The sequence below is a fragment of the Sylvia atricapilla genome, chromosome Z (assembly GCF_009819655.1).
Source record: "Sylvia atricapilla isolate bSylAtr1 chromosome Z, bSylAtr1.pri, whole genome shotgun sequence".
In the NCBI taxonomy this organism is placed as follows: Eukaryota; Metazoa; Chordata; class Aves; order Passeriformes; family Sylviidae; genus Sylvia; species Sylvia atricapilla.
In genome coordinates this window covers 23535000-23554603 of record NC_089174.1, presented here as the reverse complement: position 1 = coordinate 23554603, position 19604 = coordinate 23535000, and the positions used below count along the sequence as shown (strand labels likewise).

At 40.8% G+C, this 19604-nt stretch overlaps 1 protein-coding gene across 1 annotated transcript in view; it reads left to right on the top strand.

Annotated features, from left to right (window-relative positions):
• Positions 1–13040: 13040 nt before the first annotated feature.
• Positions 13041–19604, top strand: part of PLPPR1 (phospholipid phosphatase related 1) — a 108726-nt gene continuing 102162 nt past the window's right edge. The window contains exon 1 of the mRNA XM_066339268.1: positions 13041–13162. The gene's annotated coding sequence lies outside the window, so the exon portion shown is untranslated. The remainder of the gene's footprint in view (positions 13163–19604) is intronic.

Here is a 19604-nt window from a genome sequence, read left to right as displayed (position 1 = left end):
AGTCAGGCTGTTCCAGTGCTTGACCACTGAAGAAACTTTTCCTAATACACAATCTAAATCTCCCCTGCAATAACTTAAGTTTTATCTTACTTAACATGAAAAAGGCTAATTAAACAAATGGACTATCTTGCCTTGATTTCAAAATTTTTCCAAAGAACATTTTCACAGTACAGTTCATTTAAATGCACAGATGCTGTGCATGCTGACAAACAATGAAACATCAGTTTATCAAGGCATTTCTCTTCCAGCCAGATGTGTGTTTGGCTGTTTTGAGTCAGCCTTCATGCTTACCTCTTCTTTTGCTGTCACCTACTCTGCTTTGCTGCTGTTGTCTCCTATCTTCACAATCTTACAGAAAGACAGGAAACTCAAATTAGCATCTCTGCACAAAAAGAAAAAAAAAAAAAAAAGAAAAAAAAAAAAAAGAGAGAAGACGTGAAGCTTTCTGGAATGTGCGGCATCACAATGAAGAGCTGCTAGCACTAAGTGACTTTTTCAGGAAGTTTCACTTCTTGGTAATTTGGCCAGAAAGCAAGTGCTGGGGATATAAATTAGGTTGACAGAAGTAGAAAGGGTGGGTACTTGGATGCATTTAGGTCACAAGTCTGCTTTTTGAGGGATTAGGAAGAGGCTGTAGGTAAGTTTATTATCCTGCGGTTCGCTATCACCCACCAAGCACCTGGAGGCTGCTGCTGTCAGGTGGGATATTGACTGTGATCTGTGACTGCTCTACACCAGTCCCAGTATCGGTATTTGGAAGCACAGTTTATCTGCTGCTGAATGGGCACAAATCAGGCATCTGAGCTGCTCATATTTCCAGTCACTACTTGCTTTGTAAGCATTATCCTGAGTAGGGTACCTTAAAAAATTAATCCTAATGTTGTCTTTTCAGAGCTTGAAGAAGCTTGAGGTGAGCTCTACAAGAGGTATGTGATGTCTAGATGCAGAAGATGCAGATGTAAAAGGAAAGACTTGATAAAAGAATTACAGTGCTTTCAACAAAAGTGGTGGAAATGTAAAAGAGAAATTTGTCTGAGGAATGGTGTTTTTATCATGGCTTGGATCATAGTACAGGCTGTTGTATCCTTAAAGGGTCCAGATAATATAAGGAAAATCAGCCTAGAACTTAAAAGCACTTCAAGATTTTAGTCTCACTTCGCTTCCCACTTACTAGTGTTGCCACATAGATGAGTTTGCTAATGACATATTCCAATTATAGAAGTTTTCTTTTTCAAAACTGTAGGGGACAAATATTTTTGAGGTTGTCTTGGGTTGCAATATGTAACCAGAAATGTGTATTCTGTTTGCCATCTGTTGAAACCAGTTGGTGAGGTGTTTTTCTTTATCTCTTGTATAACCCATTCGTCATAACTCCAGTGGAGAGCGGGCAGATGCCTTGTGTTAATGGGCCAAGCTGTTAAAACCAGGTGGAGCCATATTCTTATCTTTTCCATGACCCATCCTCCCTCCAGGGGGATATCTGCTATTAATGGGCAATTAAGGTTCACCACATGACTAATAAAATTACATCATCCCGTTGTGAGATGCTCCACTCAGTGGGAGGAGCCAGGGATTTGTACCTGCATAAACTTTGGGAGTCAGAACACCTGGTTTTCCACTGGATTCCGAGAGGAAGACTGGACCCATCTCACCACCACTGGACCCTTCTACAGGTTCATCTCTACTCCACATCTGTCACTCCAAGAGGACTTATTTTGGATTGCTCCCAACACCCTGACCAACAGGGTGTCAGGTCATATTCTGATTCTGCCAGTGTTTCTTGGATTTTATTTTGTTTGCTTGGTGAGTTTTTTTTGTTTTTGTTGTCTTGTTTTTTTTTTTTTTTTTTTACTACTACATTTGTATTTTTTAATATTCCTAGTAAAGAACTGCTATTCCTACTCCTATATCTTTCCCTGAATGCCCCCTTAATTTCAAAATTATAATAATTTGGAGGGAGGGTGTTTACATTCTCCATTCCAAAGGAGGCTGCAGCTTTCCCTGGCAGACACCTGTCCTTCCAAACCAAGACAGAGGTCAATTGCCTTGTCTTTTTTTTTTTTTTTTTTCTTAATAAGAAGCTACAGTCCTTTTTAAAATGGTTTTGAAAATCGGTTTTGAGTAAAGAACAATTATCATGGTCAAAAAGAAAAGTATTTCAAGAAAGCCAACTTTATTATTTTTCTAATGCATGAGCTTTTAAACCCAGCACATGAAACTGAAAGGCAGTTCCCCTCGGTGCATGATGAAATAGAAGAATTTGAAAATTTAGAAAAAATATTACTATGAGAAAGTATATTAAATTACATGAAATTAGTTCATGTGCCATATTGTCTTCTCTTGTAGATTTTGTTTAACATGGAGGTGTGTTCCTAAGTAGCAAGTTTCCCTTTCACCAAAAGGCCGTTACATAATTGAGACATGATTGCCATCCCTCTGTTCACATGAGCACAGACTTCAAGTGGAATATTAACCAGTGTCATTTAAAGTGGTTCTCCTCTGGAGGGCCTCCAGTCCTTGGGTAAAAGATGGGAGAATATCTTGGCACTCCAGTGTTTTTTATCATCTCTGCCATTCCCTGTGAGGATGTGTTTTCCTTTTTTGTTGAAAAACCTGCACTTTGAGCTGTCCAACTGCCTCAACAGGAGCAACTGTGAGTGCTGTTTTCTGCTGCCCAGTCCAGATCTACCTTCTACATCCACAGTTGCACACAAGCCCAGCTGGAGTTACCAGGCCAGGCTCTGCTGATACTTGCATCTCTGTCATCTCTGTGAAAGCTTGTGAAGAAGAGCAGAACATAGCCCCATGGGTTCTCTGATGGATTTCACTTCCCTGTGCCATGGGATTCATTATGTCTCTGCTACAAATTCACCCTTGAAACCTCTTTGCATTAGAACCAACCTTCTATCCTCTGACTTGCACTCTCCGGAAAAGCACCAAAGCTAACCTCTTCCATCCTTCTGACTTTATAGCGTACCTTTATTTATGTACCTTTACTGGCCTTCTTTTGCCGTGATACCAAAACCAGTATCTACAACATATATTGCTTATTTCTTATTTCTTGATCAAGGTTATTTTGGCTTATCATTTTGGAAGTTTCTTTGTTGGTTTAGTGAGACAGAGATAGACAATGTGGTACTCATAAATCTTTGAGCATTGTTTAGAAGAGTGCTTGTCAGAAATTCATTGTTTTTCTAAAAGATGCTGTTCCATCAATCTTCTAGAGCCCACAGGGTGAAAGGAATGGTTTAAAGCAGAAGCATGGCTTGTTGCTGACTGGCATCTTTTAGAGGCAGTTGGCAAGAGGTGAAAAAAACCCTCATGTGTTTCATGTGGAATATGGACATTCACATCAGATGAAGTCTTCAGCTGTATAAGAAGATAAACTAGAAAAAAACAAATGAAGAAGGAAGAAAGAAACCAGTCAGATTTAAGGTGATTGAGATTACATGACTGATTCACACAGGGCATTGGATGGTAAGATACTGTTTTGGGCTTGATATTTGATGCACTGACTGCTACATTTGGGTGGATACCCAAGACTAGTGCTATGCCCTCTGGCTCTCCTCAGTTTCAATGCAGATTCCATTTGTCAGATTCAGTAATCTGTTCTGCTGTCCTCTTTATTCATCTACTGTCCCTCAGATTCTCTCAGCTGCCTTATTCTCCAGTCCAGCTGTTCAGTGTTCTAGAGCTCTGTTACTGCAACTTAGTTTACACTGAGTGGGTTGAAGTTCCTTCCTTTTCCCCATAGGGCTGGATTTAATCTCAGACATGTGTTTTATGTTATATTTATTACAAAATACCTTACATTTTTGAGAGTTCGTAGCAGGTCATGGTAATGTCTTGATGCCTAGCACAGGTGAACTCCTGTTGGCTTCCATACATATGTTCTGAGTCCTGATTGCATGGATTTATCAAAACCAAACATAAAAATATATACAAAAAGTAGGGTGCTACTTTACCTGCTGTTACTTCCTTTAACTTCCAGTATTTCTTTATCTAAAACCTTACCAAAGAAAGTTTAAGACACTATTACAAGAAAATTGGGGCATGTAAAAAGAGGAGGCTGCAAGCTCCTCTACAAGTGAATCACATAATGTAGAATTAGCCTTAGCTGTGTTTCTTGTTCCAGTTGTGTCAACAAAGACCTGTTTTACTGTATAGAGATCAGTTAAGTAGATGACTGCTCCTTGTAGTGCATTCCTGTCCTGTCACTCACGCTTGACTAGGTTGAAGAGAAAGCAGATCTCAGGCAATGGTACGCTTTGGGGGAGGGGCGGGGGAGAAGAACAGATATGGTGATGCAAATAAGTGCCCTGCAACTTCAAGAGCACAGGGTCAGCTACAACTGAGCCTTCTGACCTTGCTAAATTAGGGATGTCCTAGTCCCTCACAGCTTTAGACCTCTGAAAAATGGTACCTGCTATCGTTGTCTTAGTTTCCAAGCAGTCTTGAGGACACACAGAATGGAGTAAGTTTTCATACCTTAGGGACAATAAGTAAGATCCAGTTTTTGTTTTATCTGTAGAGTTGTTAGCTGCCAGATTTTGCAGCTTGCAGCTGCTGCATTTTGCACTGGGAGCTTAAAGAGTTAGAACACTCATCTTTTTCTCAGCTGGTTTTCCTTAGGCTTTTGTTTGTTTCATATTCCCTAAGTGTTCTGTTATTGAGCATTTTCTCTGTGACTCTGAGTTAGAGAAATTTACTTAATTTCACCTTCCTAATAGTAACACATCACATGATTCTGACAACTGTAGCTTTAAGAACAAATCAGACTGTTAACCTGTGTAGCAGTTGAATCTCAAGTGGCAGAAGGTGAGATTGAAAGTGTCATTGATCCCTAATGGATACATCCACAGCCTGGAAGCATGGGTGGAAAGTAGGATTTTCTCCTGTTTCATGATTTTTTGTGTCATCAAATTGGGATCCATCTCCTACCCAAGGTGTGGGTAAAAACTGTTTCTGCTGGCTGATCACCAAATGACTTTGCCTTTTTCTTGGTGCTACTGCTCTGTCTTATTCTTCTTTCTTGACCCTCTGCTTCTTGCCTCCACATATGCAAAACTCACTTGCTTTGTCATTAAAGGGAAAATGCTACATGCAGATTTTTGTTAAAGAACGCCAGTGAGTATTCTGGACTGTTCAGAAGTATGAAGTCAACCTTTCTGGTGTAAAAGATATTTTTTTGAGCAATGGCTTTTTGGAAGATAAATGTTTTGCTTTCCTTAGACAGTATGCTGTTGTTTAAAAGGTGACCATCAAAACCAGCTTCCAGCTGGAGCTGCATTCATTTTCTTTGATGGTTCAGGGTTCTCAGGCAGACTACATCCATGTAATATAACAAGGTTTCCAGGAAAGAGTACAATGGGTGCCTTGGAATGGCACAAATACAGTGTGCTTTTTTTACCCAACCATGCTTTGCCTACTAATGTCTTCACAACATTAATCACAGCTAAGAGGTTCTGTAGGAAACCTTTTCTGGTAAGTTAAGAAATGCCAGTGTGGATATTGACCTAATGTTTTGTCCTTTTTCAGAGGGTTTGCTTACTGGATAGAAGGAAGGCTGTCAACAGAGGGGTTTAGTCCTGGAAAGGAAGCAAGCACATCCTGCAGAAAAGATGTTTGTTTTCTTGCTGTTAAGGAGCTGTAAGCATGAGATAGGCTGTTGTGGTTTGAAAACAAACGACATGAGAGGCTCTAAGTCAAAAATACAATTTAATGAGAAGAAAATAAAATAAAATAAAATAAAATAAAATAAAATAAAATAAAATAAATGCAAGAATACAAAAAGAAAAACCACTGACAGAGTCAGAATACAACCTGATCAGGGTGATGGAAGCAGTCCAGGCGAGGTGGTCTTCCTGAAGCAGTGATCCCGTAGAAAGGTCTGGTAGCTCCAGTCCTCTGAGAATCCAGTGGGTGAGGGCTGCTTCTACTGTCCCAAATCCCAGCTTATATCCAGATGAGAATGCTTGGCCCCTCCCCATGGGCGGAGTATCTCACAATGGGATGATGAGTCATACAGGAGGTCCTTGATGGCCCATTAAAGAGAGATAACTCCTGGAGGGAGTTATCTATGAGTAATGCACAAGGCATTGATGGGCCATTAACTGAAGATGGTGATAGAATACATCCTAAACTACAACCCAGGACATAGGCAGCCACTAATATTTCCTGTTGCAGAAGAGGCTGCTTATAAATTGCCTGACAAGGGCAAAGGACCTGTCTGTACTTTTAGCTGGGATCTAGGTTAAGAGGAGCAACCTGGCATGCAAATTCAGCAATGCGAGAGAAATGTGGTTTTGCATGGTGACCCAGCAGGACCATCAAGACATCTTTGGTCTTGTGTCTGAAGGTAGAGTGTTCCCCCTATGCAGGGCAGGGAAGGAAGGAGGACAGGACAATAGTGTCCAGGGAGGGCAGGAAGACCTAAGAGGGATTATCTGGGTGAACCTTTCTGAGGACCAGTGATCTCTAATGGATTTGTTGGTGAAACAGTGAGTGTGTGCACATGAAAGTGATTTGGTTTTCTGATGTTTTGTGTGCCTATTACAATGCAGGTCTAATTGCTGTCCTCTCCTTGCTCTATCCCCTATTTCACAATAGGATCTCTGATGGGACATCCTCATCCAAACAAATCCAGAATTATTTGAGGCTGGCACAATTTAGACACAAAGACCAAATCCCCAGTTATTTTGGTTTTATCTCCAACTGATTTCTGGTTTGTGTTTGCAATAGCAAATGAAGTGACAAAAAAAGTTTCTTATTCAAATGATCAGTGTGTCTAAAAGACTGTAAACCGGGCATGTTAAAACAAGTAAAATAATGAGAGCTGAAATATGTTTAAAGATCTGTTTGTTGCAGAGTCATGGCCACGTGAATGTGGAGAAGCTTACCTCTAGTCTTGAAGAGTCTCTAAGAGTACTTTGGGGTGTGCTGCTATTCACAGCAGTGTCACTTGAGTAGGCACACAGAGCTTTCAGGTTGTTATGAATAAGGTGTGGTGATTGGCTCATGCAAATGAGGAAGAGTTATTGAGTATGGTGGGGAGAAGTTTTGTTGGGGTTTACAGTTCTTTTGACATGTACTTTTGATGTTACAGTATAGTTTTGAACCCTTTTCTGTTCTCCCTTCAGTACTCCTCTCTCATTTTGTGGTCACTGCCTGGCAGATCTGGCTGACAGGGCTGTAAAAACATGTTGAGGGGAGAGTGTATTTGCTGCTTGTAAGAGGCAGCAGGGAGTAGGGGGACACTTGCTGCTGGGAGGCCTGGCAAGGTAACATGGCATCACCAGCTGGGATACAAGAGGGGCTCCACCAATTAAGGGCAGGGAAGGATTGACAGGCCTTGGGAGGAACCAAGTATACCTATATGGGCAAAGCTATGGACTGTGGGTGGGGCCAGAAGGACATAAGGACTGCTTATGAATAGTAATGAGGCTGGTGCACTCTCAGGGTACAAAAGTCAGAGATGCCATTTTGTGAGCTGAGCCTCTGGTGGGCAGAAGGAATCCCAGCGTGCTCTCAGCACTGCTCCTTATCCCTTTGCTATGTAATCTTTAATGGGTTCAAATGAAAATTTATTTACTCATTCTTGCCTGGATTTTGAGAAGTTTATAACAAGGTCAAGGTTTTCTGAAACATCCAGGCTTGGCCTAATCAGGCTTAACCTTCCTCCCACAGCAACTGATGGTACAATTTACACAGATACCAGTAAATGAAGAGTTTAAGCCTAGTGCTGTGGAAAATCTTATACAGAGAACTATTGTCACAATTGTCACTGCCATATTAGACTGATTTTGAACCATTCCATGAGAGGAGACTGACCCAAGCACTGAGACATTATAGCAATGACTGAAGAAGGAGAGATCTGAAATCCCTACATCATAAATGTAATAATCAGTACAGTATTGTCAAAAGAAAAACGTCTGAGAAAAGATATGCACTGCTAAGTAATAGCATAGAATATTGTGGTGTTAGGAATATGTCATATTGAGATTCTAATGATATATGAAGTTTCAACAAACTACTTGAACACATCCTTTGAATTGTTTGACAGTCTGAACTTAAATCTGAACTTAAATGATTACATCAAAGCCATGTGGTTTATTTAAAACAGGACTTTTCTAAATGGCAGAGCTAATAAAACCAAGGACAGTGCAATCACTTTCTCTTCAACTGCCTTTTCTTTGAGATTTTATTTATATTAGATATTACTGCATGTAGCTGAAAATTTGATTTGATTGAGGAGTTCTTCATGTCAAACCAAACTCACTATTGCTGTTTATTCCTATTGTTGGGACCGGTTTAGGTGTTCCATTTGCTTCTGTTGCTTGCAAGCATCTAGCCTTTAATACCACACAGGTCTTTTTTGTGAATAAAACCCCAGTGTGAATGCATTCCCTGGCTCTTCAGGTGAGGAGGTGAGGCCTGTTGCAGTGTGAATCCTGAACAGGAAACCCCAATTCCCTTGACATCAATGAAGGAGGTCGAAAGCAAAACTTCCAGGCTCTTGTAGAGTCCTCATTCAGGCAGCACAGGCATCACAAGTCTGTAGGTACTGGTCAGGCAAAGTAGCTGCCTTTTGGCCAGTTCTACTTCTCCTGCAGATGGGCAGCTCCTGTTTACCTGCCTGCTCACACTGGCATCATTTATGTCAAATCCAACAGAGGTGTTGTTGCCCAGTGTCTCTTCTTTGACTACAACTTTTGACTATTTAACTTTGTAGTTGTCTTTTTTTACTGGATATGAGTGGAACTTAGTGTGTTATGCAGTCACTCCCAATGGAAGGAAAATCACCTATATCCCCAAGACTTGGAGACATGTCACCCTTTTCTTCTTAAGCAAGGGTAATGTGATTTCCTCCATCTTGCTGAGATGAAAAGAGCAAGGAGATTTCCTGGAAACAGCAGAGAGGGAAAGGAGGAACAGTCTGGGGCAGGTGCTACAGAGTAGTGTGGAGGGGCTGTCAGCTATCCTCTCCCTGCAAGTCCTGGCAGAGAGGAAAGCCATGAATCAGTGCCCACAACATCTAAGGCCAGGGAATAAGTATATTGAGAATGCTGCTTCCTCCAGTCTTGCTGGGATTTAAGCTGGGCGTAGAGCTGTGTGGTTTAGCAGACACAGCTATGCCAACATCCCTAGCAAACAAGTCATGGAACAGTCAGCTTGATTTTCTTCCTTCCCTCACCCCCTCAATCACATCCTTTGTAATATCCAGATAAATCCGGGTCTGTCTGGGCTCAGTTTCAGGATCTCTGCTGGAGGGTGATCAGTTTCCATGTCTCTGCTAGGGGATACTCAGGGCTGGTTGAGCCCACTGCCAGAGAGCTTCCACCAGCTCCAAGCTCCATAGTGACTACCTGGTAGTAGCCATCTGGAGCTGGTCATGAGCAACCCAGCCCCCAGCCATACACTGCCAAGTGTGGAACAAAAAAGGGGGAATTTCTGAAGGAGCAGAAGAGTGAGGGGCAGGAGGGGGAAGAGCACAAAACAGCCCCAAGAACAGGTCTTGTGGCAGTCCAGGACAGTTCTCCGGATTCACGCTTCAGACTGGAGGAGGAGTGCAGGAGCAGCGCAGAGAGGAGCTAGCATGTCCTGATCACTTCCAGCCCCTCTGAGGGATGTGTGGGGAGGGAGGCATTAACACACCACAAAAACTCTGCTAAGGAAGCACTTTTCACTCTCTAAATAAGTATCTCTTTCATTCTTAGGAGCTCTGTTTGGATACTGTAAAAATCTGATTTTGCATTTTGTTTAGCACTAGGAAAACATGATCTCAACCAAGCAAAAAAAAACTGCTGAATTTTTGTGCAAGATCTGGTTCTCTCCTCAGCTGTGTGAGGAAAGTCACTCATCTCAGGCTTGTCTGTGCTGATTTATATGAAACTCCTTCAAAATTGCTTAGGTATTCTCTAAATGCTGCCACTACAGAGGCACAATAGGGTCCTTTCTCCCAAACACTTCTTGATCACAGGCAGCAAATCCCAGATTACTCTGGAGATGAGGCCATGCTCAGGCTGGCCATGTTGACCAGATGTATCACTCTCAGTGAAATCTATTTTCCTTTCTTCCTTCCCTCCTTCCTTCTTCCCTTTCTCCCTTCCTCTTTCCCTTCCTTCACTCCTTCCCTCTCTTCCTTTCTCCCAACTAGAAGAGACTTTAAATACAGATTTTACCTTTTTATAAGACAAGATTAGCCACAAAGCAAGCTCTGACTTTTTTTAAGACATACTGGCTCAGAGCAATTGATTATTTTCCCCCTGGATCTATCGCTGTTCTTCTCTTACCTGTGGTGGAGAACTGCTGGGTGGTGTGATGGTGGTGCAGGGGACCTGTGATCAGATTCCAGCTTGGGCAGTGATGCATGCCTAAATGTAGGCTCTCCTGCATTCACCCTTTGGCTGGGCTGCCATATGTCCTTCTGCAATGTCAATTACGGTGTTTCCAAACTTGCAAGTGGAAGTAGCAACAGCCTGTGATCCTGGCCAGAGGTGGGGGTTTTCTGCCAGGTGCCTGCTTGTGCAGTCACCTACAGGCCTGCTGTCATACTTGTTATAAATTGGCCAGGAGACTTGCTCCTTTGAAAAGCCTTTATTAGTCAGCTCTTTCAAGGGGGGAATTCGAGGGGTCGCTTGTGCCATCGCCGCTCCTGTCGTTGTTCCCGCTCCTGTCGCCGTTCTCGTCCTGGCCACCACTGAGGAGATGTCAGACGAATCTGCTGCTCTCGTCACAGAGTCGGGAGTTCCTGCCTCGTGGGGATCCCCAGGAACTCAACTGGGCTCATGTGGTCTAGGGGCGTCACTTCTTCCCAGTCTCTTTGTGGTCATGGCGAGGCGGCAGAAGCAGAATTCAGTCCTTAGGTAGCTGAGGGTCTTCTCAGTGTTTGTAGTGTCTCCCTTTTATCTGGATTTTGTGCTGGGTCGCGGCTTTTGGGTCCGTTTGCCGACAACTGCACTTCGGTTTTGGAGCGGTGCATCATGGAAGTCTTTGGATTTTCCTATTAGGCGGAGCCAGCAGTTCAAGGAGCCGGCGGGAACGGCGACAGCCTAGCCCGATGGAAGGGGAGGGAACCCGGGGTTTTAGAGGGGGTATACAACTTGGAATAAGATTTTTGAGGGTACAAACTTTGGTACAAACAGCATAATTTTCTTAACAGACAGGTTACAACTGGCATAACATTTGAAACAGTACAACTTTTTAACAAATGACAGACTGTGTCAAAAATGGGAATCTCTTACATTTTATTCATTTCAATACTCTAGTTTGTAACCCTTTGAAATACCAAACTTCAGCTTCTACAGATACACACAAATCTGTTAGCAACCTCCATCAAAAGTGTAAGTTTCCAGAAAAGGTATGAAGTTGCTTGACAGCTGATGACAATAACATACTATTTCAGTCAGAGAGTTCAAATGGTATTGCTGAACACTGAGCAAAGCCCCTTTAAACACATTGATCATGGAAGTGCCACTGAAAGACAAAAAAGGGCCCAACTACTGTAAATTGCAGTGATGATGTAAAGCAGTTAGGACATTGCTGTCTTCTTAAGCTACTGAAGAATAGTAACTTATTTAGTCCCAGTCACTGCTGAGGTCTCTGACCCCTTTCACCTCATTATTCTGCTGAGCAAACAGTAAAGCAATTTCAATTTTCAAAACTGATGCCCTGCTGTTGGACTGGGGTAATGCCTTCTAAGATATAAATTGGAGAATGCTTTAAGCGGATAATTCTTTACCTCCAGACTTTACTTGCCTACAAATGCCAAGTTGGGCAGCTGACCCTAACGCTGTATTGTTTAAAGAAAGCTAAGTTGCATGTGGACTTTTGCTGATGCCAAACACTTTTTCAGTTTTATAGTTACAGTTGGAGACCAGCACAACATATTAAAAGATGTCTTTTGTATTCATTTTTTCAATCATTTCAACAATGCTGTAGAGGAGTCGAGAGTTTCTAGGAAATTACAGTAATATGTCTTTTAAAACTGGCATGATTGCAGTTAAATGATAACAGGAAATATATTTACAGTCAGCTGCCATTACAGTTAGAAGTTCATTCCTGTTATAAATAACGAGTCCGATTTCATAAAAATGCCAATTGATAATTTGTGAAATTGTATTTATGGAAAAAGCCAAAATCAATTAGACAGCATCCATCCCAAATCAATACTGGGTGAACCACAGATCTGACAGCGTGCCATATCCCTCCCCATTCACAAATTTTGCCCTTGCAAGGTCCACTTTTACACAGTTTTTCTTGCCCGAGGCAAAAGTTGCCTCATCCCATTGTCCACTCTACTGGTGCTTCAAATTCATATTTCTTTTCTTTCCTTCTGATAGTCTGGTGAATGGTTTTCCGGCAGTGTTAGGGCTTCTGATTAGGTTTACAGGAACTTGGCATTCACATGCCCACCAGACCGATGTAGTTAAGATCCCAATCAGGTTTTGATTACTGGGTCGTTGACAATCCCATCTCTAGAGAGGACCCATCTCCTGGTGGGGATACCCTTCTTTGTTTTGTAGATGAATGGTTCTCCTATTCCTGGAAGGGGCTTGTAGGTGCACCACAGTTTTTATTTCATGGAGGCAGAGGCATTTGATACAGTATATTTTTATACAGGGTATCTTTCTAAAAAAACTAATTAATTCTCCTATATTTATAACAACTCCTGCAGTGGTTTGTTGTTCTTGGGTTTTTTACATAATGGAAAGGAATAATTTATAAGGCCAGGTTATGAACAAATGTTACAGTTCTTCAAGGTGGTAAAGGATTGGTTTTATTTTGATTATTAATAGATATTCAACATGTTCTTCATTAGAATATTAGCCTTCCTCTTTCTAGCTTCATTGGAAAAAGCAAAGGAGCCATTCCTGGCTTTGAGAAATCTACAAGTTCATAAACTTTATTTTATATAAAGCAAAGTACTCCCATTGCTTTCTTCATTAGGAAAAACACCTTCACACTACATTCAAATCCTCCATAAAAAGGCGTTACACAGTTTAAGATCAGTCCGTCCTTGCAAAGAAAACATTTTTTAAAATCTATGGTGTCTTTAATAATTTCTTTTTTTCCTTTCAGCGAACTTTAAAATGTACTGGAGATTGTTCTAAACTGAACCAAACAGAGCTTCAACCTTCAGTATATGTGCTAAGAATCCCAGGTATAATTCCAGTTATTTTTATAATCTTTCATTGATTTTAGCAGGTATTTTGAAGTGATCTTGCTCTGCCTAGATGTAGAGAGTTGCCTGATATTAAGCTGCCTGTAAAAAGCACAGTACCAGACCTGTCAGTCATGTCTAGTGTCAGAACAGTTGCCTGAAAGTTCTGAGTTCAGATTCCATCAAAGGAAAAGAAAATGCCCCCTTATATTCTGTGTTTTAGACAGGTGGAATTTTTGCTTTGCCTTAAAACAGGAGTGATTTCATCTTGTTCAGGTTTGTCACATAAAGAATTCACTAAGGGGTACAATTTTCTGAATTTAAAAATCCCTATTAGAAGAGAATCTCTTACAGGATCCACAGCTAAGTCTTCTAGCTCTTCAGACAGGTAGGCCTCTTTCATGTGTCTTCCTGATTTTCTTATGAAAAAAAATTACCTTACTGTCTGTCACTGAAGAGATGCAGAGCAACTAGCATAAGGTTGTACTTGTGTTTAATTATTTCTCAGACAAATAAGTAGATTAGCCAGGATAGAGTGGTATTTTCAGCTGACAGTGGCCTGATGCTCTTGTGTTTGAAGTTTCTGTAATATGAATTAACAGTTCTGATCTTCTTTCTTTGTTTCTGTTTTGAGTTTGAGACTTCCTTTTGCCCCATGTAATTTTCAGGAATGCTTATGTTGCTATAGTTTAGCAGTCAGTTAAAAAGTCCTGTCCTGGTTTAGGGCAAATTTAGGAGAAAACCTCCGAATGCAGTCCCTCCAAAATAGCAAGTTCAAGTGGCCCCACCTCCAACTCATCTGGGACAAAATTTCCTTAGAGAAAAGTGGAAAAAACGTATTTATTCAACAAGCAAAGTGTTCACAAGCATCAAAAATGGATAATATTAAACAGTAAAACCTCTTGGCATTCTGAAGAGGGATGGCAAAATTGAGAAGGTCCTTGCTGTGGGTTGTAGCTCAGATCACAGTCTCACAGTCTCTAATCAGTCCCTTGGGCACTGGAAAATGCTGTCCTGGAACACTAACTCTGGTGGGCCACAGGAGTGAGATTTGGGTGTTTTCTGGGTTTTCCAGTCCAGAACAGGTTTAAACAGTTCCAAGAAGAAGGAAAAAGAAACAGTCCAGAGAGCTTCCTGCCTCAGCTAGCTGAAAACCAACTAAAGGCAAAGGAGATATCTGTCCTATAGTCTGTCCATGCTGCAGACAAAACACTCCAGGAGGAAAATCTGGACGAGGGAGTGCGATTTCTGAAAACAAACAGCACTTTTCCTTATCCCACTTTGTTCTCAGAACCAGTCTTAGAGGTAGAGAAGACAATATCCAGCATAAACAGAACACATGACTGGGGATACAAGCATCATAAAGTCACCCTAGGACAGTCCTTGAGTACCAATAGGAAGCAAAGAAAATGCTTTGTGGACCTCTCTGATGGAGAAATTGCTTGTGATCAAGAAGGAGGCTGGCTTAATGGTACTGGCCTGAAATAGATGTTTCCATCTGCCCTTTGGAAATTAAGCAACTGGTAAATAGAACACCTCTGCTTGCTCCCTCTCAGGAAAGGCCTTGGACAAGAAAACTCTCCAAGATTTGTCTTCACCTCTGCCACAGAAAATCCCAAAAGAGGATTTTGTTTAGCTGTATGTAGTTTATTTAGCCTTTCAAGTTTCACTTAACAAGAAGAAAACCTCAAAATGTAAAGATTATGTCACTTTTATTTGAGAATCTTATTCCACTGGTTAGGTTTAAAGGATATTCTAAAGCAATATCCATGGGCAGGTTATAAATTCTTTATGTTTCATTTGAATATTGTGAATGATATTTCCATGGAAATCACCTGACAGTTGGGCAGAAATATGAGGAAGTAGATATGTGGATATGAGGGAGCAGAAAAACTCTTGTGAGAAAGTTTTGCATTTTGAAATTTGACTTCATATTCTCTGTGGACTTTGCAGGGCAATAAAATACTGCCAACAGTGGAATTTGCTGCAGGACTGAGAATGTGGCTCATTAGTAAGGAACTGAATCCTTCCGTTTTGTGGTGTGTAGATTACATGCCTGGTGCTCTTTATTTTTTTTTTAATTAATAAGGTAGATTGTTGAGTACTGAGAATGCTTCTTTTAGACCAAAATAAAGTAGTTTAGACAAGGCCAGAAGTGAAGCATATTTCCAAAACAAAAACATAGCAGAAGAGAGAGATCTGGTAAGTGTAAATTCTTTTTAAGCTGCACAGATGGCCCAGCCTCACAGCAGCAGGAGGATGGGAACAACCCTGTGGTTCCTTATGGTGCAAACAATGATGACAGCCTTCTTCAGTCCTTACACCAGGCTGAGGGACAGACTTGAAGGGGAACCCGCTGGGGGAGGTGTAAGGAGTGCAGGCAGTGCCATATGAACACTTGCACCATGCAAGTGTAATGAGTAGCTTTTCTACTTACTGTCCTGGTTAATGAAGGTAATACAGTAAGGAATCGCAGTACAACAAATTTCCACGAATATGCAAGGCCGAGTTAGTTAGCAAATATGTAAGACTTCTGATTTGTCAGTCATCTAGCTGTTGTCTGAGAAAGTTAGCATGCTGTACACTGTAGTCTCTTCATAATGAATATGATGTGGGCACTGTACCAGGATGTAATTATTCAATAGGATGAAGCAAAATCCTATCTAGTTATTCTGTTTATGCATCAAAACTCATCCTTCAATTTTATTTTCTCACATGCTAAATAAAATTTGATGTGTTGTTATTTGAATATAATACTACAGTTCATGGTATTAAATTGTACAAAAACATTTGCATGTGATAAGAGTACTGCAGACTGTCTTTGAAATGACTTAATGAAAAAAAGAAAATTGGGAGTTCTTTTATTACTAATGGGGCTGTATAGACAGAAAAACACCTTGAATTTCATACCAGTGAACTAACAGGTTTATTGATTGATAGTGCAATGATCTGGAACAGGACAGGCTGGAATATATTGATTAGAAATCAGCAGTTTCACTCTCAGTACAGCAGCTTAGCGGCAACATGATCTGGTTTTGTTTTTATCTAGAATACGGCTTTACCTGTTACAGCACTACTTCTTTTTCACAATGCAGAAAGTTGTTGTATTTTGAAAACAAACCTGCACAGAACATGACCTATATGCTTTTTGTGAAAAGCTGCATTCTCTAGCTTCTGTACTGCAATTATGGGTCACAGTTAATCTGAATTCATTTTTTTGTTGCAAAGTAACTGTTAGCATTAGTACACAGTGTCCATATCCCTTGGATGCTTTGCAAAGACTTGTTTTCCTTTATTTGATGGAGAATACAGCAATATAACTTTCATGGAGCATGAAGGAGCTGAGTTTTGTTCAAATACATGGGAAGGCATTTGTGAGACATGATTTAAGCAAATGACTTAATATTACGACTCTGTGTCAATTTTGGCAGTACATTTCTCAGTAAATGGTTTCTACAAAATTTCCCATCTGGCCATTACTTGAGTATTTACATGAATTTAGTAATACAGTGAAATTAGTGTTACAGTCCTTGTTACAGCCATTATAACCTGTCATGGACAGTCACTTGCCTTAGGTTAGTAATTTAGACTACTAAAGGGAGCAAGAAGGGTTCTGGTCATGTAACTGAGAAAAATATACAGAAAATGGTGCTGTTCCATGAGCTCGACAAATTCCTGACCTGATTGCTGAGTAGAGAGACAGGCTTAATTTGGATCAGAGAAAGAAGTGTCTTTGTAGAGTGGGATTTTCTAAGTTGGTTGTACTTTTGAAGGTGTGTATTATTTTTGAGCCAGAAACTGAACTTGACAGAGTTTTTCTGGCCTTTTGGAAGAGAGTCAGCATATTAAAAAAAAAAAAAAAAAACAAACAAAAAAACAACAACAACAACAAAAAAAAAACCCAAAAAAACCCACTAAAATCTGATTGCTATTTACAGGCTTGTGTAATAGGGAATTTAAGTTGTATTTAAGCTTTTTTTTTTTTCTATATGGTACAAATTTTTTCCAGCTTGAGTGAGAGTGTTTCATCATGCTATACTAAAAGCTTACCCTTTTAGTTTTGGCACTTGTCTCCAGTGTGTCAGACAATAGGAGTAAGTGGGGCTGAAAAGGATTTGCTTTCTCTGCTGGTTTTTTTTTTTTCCAGCAGTGTAACCCTAGTGATGGTCCCAAGAAGTGTTGTGCTGCAGTGATGTTGTTGACCACCCTGAAGTTTTCTACTAACATAGCTCAGGAAAAGAATCACTTTGCCCTTCTCTAAAAAATCTGTAGTGAAGAAAATGAGTTTGATAGGTTTTAGTGTGCCAAAAACCCACACAGCCGCTTGCTTGCATTTCACTCAGCTTTATGTGAGAACCTGTAGCCTGGTTGTCATCTTTCCCTTTACAACTGAGGAACAGCACTGTAGCAGCTAGCTCACAGAATTCTTTGGACACATCTCTTTGGAATTACAAATGCTGAATAATGAAAAATAAAATGCTAGAAGCACAGAGATGAAGTGACTTGCCAGAAGTCAACAGAGGGCTGGGAGTAGGAAGAGCCACTGCCTGTTCCCAGCCAGGGTCCCAGTCAGATGTCTCAAATGCAGGGGAATGGCAGGCCTTTTGGAAGAAGTGCATAGCACTGATTTTGAAAGCACTGACATCTACTCTCAGATGTGAAAGACATTTGAAGTACTTTCTTTCGTAGCAGCAGCAGGCAACCCTTATAGTGAGGATTTGAGACAGGCAGGAACTCCCGGAGGATGCTGCATAAATAGGTGTAAGTCTAGAGATACTTGGTTACGTTGTTCTCTAGCTGGGTTGTTGTCAGGGTCCACAAACATATGCGGGAGACCTGATGGTCTGTTTTAAGGATCTCAGAGTGCAAAAGACACAGCGGAGGACAACTCAGTTTACTCAATAAAAAATGCACCTTTTTTTACTGCCACCAAAATGCGACAGTGGGGACAGAAATAAAGAATACTAAGAAAGATAGAAAAAGAGGGGAAGGGGATTATAGGTACCAATGTGGAGGGACAAGTCCTCGAGGCTGAGATGTCTATAGATGCAATCTTCTCCAGTGGGGTGTACACAAAAGTGGCGGGGGTCTTCAGAGTTTTTATAGGTTGGTCAAGACGGGAACCAAAGCGGGGGGCACAGAGCCAAGGCAGGAGCAACCTGTGTTAAGGTTGGGTGCTCAGGAACAAGATGCACACCGTACATGTCCATACTCTCGTATGGACAGACCAGTTTGGGCAAGTAGCCTTGGCTCAGTCCACTGTGACCAGTTCCATTGTTCTTGCACTCCGTTCTCATGGAGATGCATACCAGTCCTCCGAGACTTGGCAAACATTCCACCTCAGCCAGGCCAGGGGCTCCTTTCAGAGTCTGGGGTCTCAGTCCTCCATCATTGGAGACAGTCGTGAGGCATATCACATCCTTGGACAGACTCTGACAGTTGTTTTTCATTTTAGTGTGTTGCAGAAAATGCCAGTTTCCATGGAATGCTGAATGTCAGACAACAGAGTACAGTTACAAGAGGGAGTGATAAATAAATATGTTCACAAGCTTCTTCATGAAGCGTCAAACATATAAAGCTGGTGGGTTATTAATTTTCCTTTCTCAAATGGGGAGCTGTTTTTCTAGATAGCTAGCCACTTCACTGTAATGCAAGGCAATGTGCAAATCTGAATACTGTGACATGTAGAAAACTCCACTGGCTTTTCTTTCATGTGCAGAGAAGACATCTCTTCTCTGAGGAGGAGAGGATGCTATCTCCCTGCTTGTGGAAACAAAAATGCTTTCCTATGGAGCTGTTGAGCACCTTATTCCATTAAATTAAAAAAAAAAAAAATCATAAGCTACCTTGGTACTAGGTAATCTTTTATCTTTACATGATTTACAGTCGGTCACTTCTGTCTGTGGATCAAGGAAGAAAAATGTCTCTGTTAGTGAAAACAAATCTGAACTTCTGGACCTGAAAATGGGCTATTTCAAGAAAGTTACATATTGAAAAGTTATGCCATTTCCAATGCAGAATGAAAACACAAGTTTACTGGTTTGCCAGGATACATTATATACTTTTGGCAGTTCTGTTTCTAGATCTAATGTATGAATATTAGAAAATCATAGCCATTTAACCTCTGTTACACTGTCGAGAGGGAAATCCTTATTTAAGATAAGATAAGAGAGTCTTCTAGTATAGAAAGAATAGGAGAACACAATATAGAACAATTCTAGGATACACTGTATGCAAATACAGTGTGAAAAAGCTTCCTTGAATAATTCAAAAGTTAATATATTGGTATTTGAATATGGAGCAAATATACACAGATATTTCAGACTGAGGAATCTTGGTGGGAATTATTAATACATAAAGCAAAATAGTAACTCATATTTTCAGGCCCTTACATTCTCAATTCAGCTTAAAGTTTTGAAAACGTCAATCTTCCTAAGCTCTC